This window comes from Chiloscyllium punctatum, chromosome 11, assembly GCF_047496795.1.
Source record: "Chiloscyllium punctatum isolate Juve2018m chromosome 11, sChiPun1.3, whole genome shotgun sequence".
Classification (NCBI taxonomy): Eukaryota; Metazoa; Chordata; class Chondrichthyes; order Orectolobiformes; family Hemiscylliidae; genus Chiloscyllium; species Chiloscyllium punctatum.
This window is the reverse complement of record NC_092749.1, coordinates 44,651,394-44,657,623: the sequence shown is the minus strand read 5'-3', so window position 1 is coordinate 44,657,623 and position 6,230 is coordinate 44,651,394.

Sequence of the window (6,230 nt, the reverse complement as noted above, 5' to 3'; positions counted from 1 at the left end):
AACGGATGCAAATTGTTAATAACACGCTCTTATGAAAGGGCGACAGTGGAGATACACGCGGCTTGTCCTCTAAGAACAAAAATAGAAAACACAAACGATCAGATTAAAATCACGGAATCTAAAACAAATAATTGGCCACCTAGGGAAATTCCGTATCACTCGTCGTAGGTTCTATAGGTCCTTTTACAAAGTAACTGGTCGTGTGACCGTCTAATCACTCAAACTACATCAAAAACTACATGAACTCAACATTATTTCAAGACCCCTTATAACAAACTACAGAAAATATCCCCATTTTTACAATGTCTGAAGATCATACTGTCAAAGTTATACTTTATTATGCTTCTTACGCATACACTTCATTCTCCAAGAAAAGTCCAAATCACAGATAGATAACCTTTACTCTCCAACCGCGTATTTCATGGTGAAAGACAAGCTGTGGATCCTTCCCTCTAGGTAATACTTGGCAAATCCTCCAGTGTCCTTTAACTCTCAAGACTGGCAGTTTATATCGCAAAGTATACTACCTTTAAGTGAGTCAGGGTTGATTGGAAAAGAGGAGGTAATGTCAGTGTATATATGAAGGAGTCAGTTATTGGAATAAAGAGGGACAATACCTTAGAAGGCTCCTCAGTTGAGGCCATATGGGTCGAACATAAAAACAGGACAGATTCAGCTGAGGTGGTGACATAGTTGTAAACAGTCGGGAAGGAGTTGTCCTGGGAAACCTCATGCATTGTCATGGCTACAGGTTAAACATAAGCAAGGAAGCCTCTTGCTGATGACAGTGAACCACTCCATGCCAAACAGCACTTGGAACACAGTGAGAACTGCAGATACAGATCAGAGTCAAAGAGTGCGGTGCTGGAAAAATACAGATGGTCAGACAGCATCTGAGGAGCAGGAGAGTTGACATGTGAAGCATAAACCCTTCATCAGGAATGAGGCTTATGGGCCAAGGGGACTGCAAGATAAGTGAGGGGAGAAAGTTGCTGGGAAAGTGATAGATGAAAGTGGGGCTGAAAGTGATTCCTTCCCACTTATTTGCTTCTTGAATGGTTCAACCTGTCAAAGCACAGCAGCTCAGTGGTTAGCACTGCTACCTCACAGCACCAGGGACCTGAATTCAATTCCAGTCTTGGACAACTGCCTGTGGAGTTTGTACATTCTCCCTGTGTCTGCGTGCGTTTCCTCCAGGTGCTCCGGTTTCCTCCCACAGTCCAAAGATCTGCAGCCAGTTGAATTGGCTATGCTAAATTGCCCATAGCGTTCAGTGCATTAGTCAGAGGGAGGTGGGTCACTCTTTGGAGGGTCATTGTGGACCTGTTGGGCCAAACAGCCTGTTTCCACACTGCAAAGAATCTAATCTGTCCATCTTCCTTCCCAACTATCTGCTTCCTGAACAGTCCTACCTGTCCACCTGCCTTCCCACCTATCCGCTCCACCCTCCTCTCTAACCTATCGCATTCTCAACACCTTCCTCCTGACCCAGCCACCCTCCTGCCCCCATTTATCTCTCAGCCCCCTTGGGCCATAAGCCTCATTCCTGAGGAACAGCTTATACTCTAAACGTCAATTCTTCTGCTTCTTGGATGCTGCCTGATCGGCTGTGCTTTTCCAGCACCACATTCAACACCTTGGCAAGCTAGTTTAAAGCTACCCCAACAATACCAGCACATCTCCATATGAGGATAGTGTCCTGATGCAACTTCGTTTGTGTGTGTTGGGGTGCTTGCTTTCATAGTTTAGGACTTGGTCTGTGTGTGTGGCTTTCCTGTAAACCTTTGTGGTGAATTCTCTGTTCGGTGTTCTCTGTACCATCACGTCTAGGAATGGGAGTTGGTTGTCCTTTTCTTCCTCTCTAGTGAATCGGATTCCTGTGAGTGTGGTGTTGATGATCTGGTGTGTGTTCTCTATTTCTGTGTTTTTAATTGAGTTGAGGAGAGATTTCTTCAGCCAGAGAGTGGTTAATCTGTGGAACTAATTGTTACAGAGGGCTATGGAGGCCAAGTCATTCAGTATTTAAGACAAAAGTAGATAGATTCTTGATTGCGAAGGGATCGAGGGTTACAGGGAGAAGGCAGGAGAATAAAGGTTGAGAAACATATCAGCTGTGATTGAATGGTGGAGCAAATTCAATAAGCTGAAGGACCTAATTATGCTCCTATGTCTTATGGTGTTATTGTTAAGGTGTTAGTTTGTATGTGTATCATGAACCCCAGAATACCTCCCAATGCTTCAGAAATTTTATGGTTCTATTCCTACACCAGATCTCCAGCCACCTGTTAAACTGATCAGTCTTTCTGTTCTTAAGCTCACAAGTGCATTCCACTAGCAGTGATCCTCAGATTACTATACGTGAGGTCCTGCATTTTAATTTCCTTCCTAACTCCTTAAAATATTCTTTCAGGATCTCATTTCTTTCTACCTATTAAGTTGATACCACTGTGGAGTCTGACTTCTGACTGATTGTGCCTCCATCAGAAGAATGACCTGCACCCACTCATACCAGGAAGGCAATACCGTCTCAAAATCACTATTAATCCTACAGAAATGCTCATCTGATCCCCTGACAATGGAATCCCATATCACTACTGCCCTTCCATTCTTCTTTCTCCTCGTCCCCCATGGTACTATGGACCTGGCTCTGACTGCACTCCCTCAGGAACCAATTGCCTCACCAGTTTCCAGGATAGGAACCAGGATAGACTGATGACACTCCTGTCGTACCTGCCTTGTTTTCTTAAAAGGCCAGGTGGACATTGATTCCCTGTCTGCATTCACACTTCTGATCTACAGTGTGACCACCTCCCTGGATGTTATTTGTTCTTTGTTCTTTGCATGTGAGTGTATAACAGGGACTCTTGCTGCTGTTGAGTTTCTGTAACTTGTGCAGCCAGTGAGACTTCTGCACACATTTGGCTATGCCAATGGTATGTCCAGAATTTCACATTTACTACTGGATCTAGCTGGCCTGCCATCCCATTAATCTAAGTACCACTTGTTAACTTGAGGATGTGTAAAATTTATTGGTGACTACTCAGTGTACCTTATTTTCCTTTGGTTTATTATTTTGTTTTACTTTGGCTGGATTAAAGTCTATTTTCCCATTTGATATTGTTCCTTATTGAAACCCAAATAGTTACCACTTCTTTATTAATAATATGGCTTTCAAACTTTAAACAATTTAAGTTCACACTCTTAACAAACCAAAGCACTTACAATTTTGCTATGATGTCACTCATGGATTTTTGTGCACACTTGGGTTAAATGCCAAATATTCCTGACTGGATGAGTCTCATGCAGGTCCAACTATCTACGCTCCCTGAAGATGAGTGAAGGTCCCAAGCATTGTCCTTTCTTTAGCTGTATTTCTGGCCGACAATGGTTGCAAACACTTTAGCTTTGTCTTTCATTGGGTTCTGCCATCATTGTGGATGGGGATATTTGAGAAGCTGCATCCACCTTCTGTAAATTAATTGTCTACCATCATTCACAACTGAATGTGGAAGGATTGTTGAGACTTGATCTGATCTGTTGATTGTCTTGCTTTGCTCTACTTAGAGCTACATGGAAGCTCAGCAGCATGCAATGAGTTCACCAGATTGGCATATAATTGTTTGAAATATTTAGTGCTCTCTGACATAACTTATTGAAGTAGAATTTGTTTTTTGTTTCAATGGTAATGCTAGAGTGAGACTTTGCTGGGTCATAAGTGTATCATTTGTGGTGAATATAATTTTGTTGTTGCTTATGGTTCACAAGGTCTCCTGCATGCCCAGTTCAGACTGGTAGGTCTACATCCCATTTAGCACAGTGGTATATCACGCAACACATTTTATATCATTAGTGTAAATACAAGGCTTTGGCTCCATTACAGCGACGAAATGGCTAGTTACACTATTTCTATGATAGTTAGAAGCACCTGAACAGGTAACTCACACAGACTTAGGCAGTGTTTTTTTCCCCCTTCGTACTGGTTCTCTCACTACCTGATATAGACCCAGTCAGGTAGATCAATCCTTCAGGGTTTGATCAATTCAGCAATAGTGGTATTGAGCCACTCTTGGTAATAAACACTGATGTCTGCCCTTCCTACCCTCATGTACTGCTTCCAACTGGCATTTAATGCAGAGAACCAGAACAATACAGTAATTTCATTATTATTGAGCCTAGTTTTTTTTAATTCCAGATTTATCTCTTGGATTAATCTCTTTATTGAAGAAAACTTGACTGTGTGCTAATGTTCCTGTGAAATTCCTTGAGAGGTTTTATTCCCAAGATATTATTTAAATGAAAGAATTAGAATTAGAATCCCTACAGTGTGGAAGCAGGCCCTTCGGCCCAGCAAATCCACACACATCCCTGAAACACTGTGGGCAATTTAGCATGGCCAATTCACCTAATCTGCACATCTTTGGTCTGTGGGAGGAAATGGGAGCACCCAGAGGAAGTCCTCATAGAGATGGGCAGAATGTGCAAACGCCACACAGTCACCCGAGGCTGGATTTGAACCCAGGTTCCTAGCGCTGTGAGGCAGCGGCACGGTGGCTCAGTAGTTAGTGCTGCTTGGTATTAGCATTGCTCTTTTAAAACAATAAAAATGTTTGAAATGCAATTATGATTAGATACAGAAATAGAACATCCAGTAAATTACAGAACTATACTGATAATAGTGAAAATAAGGTAGACAGTATGTCAAAAATATTGTAGTGAGTTATACTGGGACAAAGTAAGGACTACAGGAGATCAAAGTTGAAAAGTGTGGTGCTGGAAAAGCAGCACAGCTGGTCAGGTAGCATGCGAGGAGTAGGAGAGTCAACGTTTCTGGCATAAACCTTTCATCAGAAATGAGGCTTGTGGGCCAAGGGGGCTAACAGATAAATTGGTGGAGGGAGAGGTAACTGGGAATGCGATAGGAAGATGAAGGTGGGGTTGAAAGTGACAGGTTGGAGAGGAGGGTGGAGCAGATAGGTAGGCAGAAGGCAGATGGACAGGTAGGACCGTTCAAGAGAGTGGTGGCGAGATGGGAGGTTGGGTCTGGGATAAAGTGGGCAAGGAGAAATGGGGAAGCTGGTGAAATCCACATCGATCCCATGTAGTTGAAGTGTCCCAAGACTGAAGGTGAGGCATTCTTTCTCCAGTTATATGGGTTTGAAAAAACGCTGAACATTAATTTCAAGAACAATTTGTCAAAATGCTATCAGAAATGTTAAAATTGAAGCATTTTGTTTGTTCACTAAGAAGAAAAGCATTTGCATTGTTGAAGAGAAGTTTCCTACTAGAGTAAACTATTATTGAGCACTTAGAAATCAGATACAGCATAGGCTCAGGATATAGCTGTCTGCTATTTGTCCATTGAACTTGTCAGTACTGTATTTACATCTAACGTTAAATTTGGTATACTTTTAACAACTTTAGTACTGCTGGCAATGGCTGAGTGACGCACATAAAGTTCTTAAAGCACCATGGTGATATCAATCTATGCTCTCACGAAGTCTACAGAAGGTCAAATAACCCACAATGTTAATGCAAATAGTTTTTAAATAACCATGAATTCACAAAGAATCATTTAGCTCTCCAATTCAGATTACAAACATTATTGATCCACAATTGTTTCCAATTCAACATTCCTATCTACTCCAATCAACTTTTATTCCCCCGCCAAACAAAAATCTAGCTACCTCTGTCTTAAAAGTTTTAACGATTCCACTTCTTGCAGAGCAAATAGAAATGCTTATGATATATGTGTGACTTTAAAGACACAGCTGCAGAGTAACGGAAGATGTGAACTGAACTTCTAAGGTACTCATTATGTGGAAAGATCAGACGAAAAGGGAAATGAAGTGAGATAGCATTGTTAATAAAGGAGGTTTCAGTGCAACACTAAGGAAGGATAGTGGCTCAAAAAATCATAATGTAGAATCTGTATGGGGAAAGATGAGAAACACTAAGGGGCAAAAAACATTGTCAGGTTTGCCTCAAGGCCCCCAGTGAACTGTGGAGATGTAAGGGAAGGAATTAAACAAGAAATCAGAGATGCGTACTGTACAACTGTAATCATGGGTGACTTTAGTTTACATATAGATTGGACAATCCAAACTACCAATGATATTATGGAGGAGTATTTCCTGAAGTGTGTACATGATGGCTTTGTCAACCAATATGGAGAAACCAGAGAACAGGAGATTCTAGACTGGTACTGTGCAATAAGAAAGGACTGTAACAAT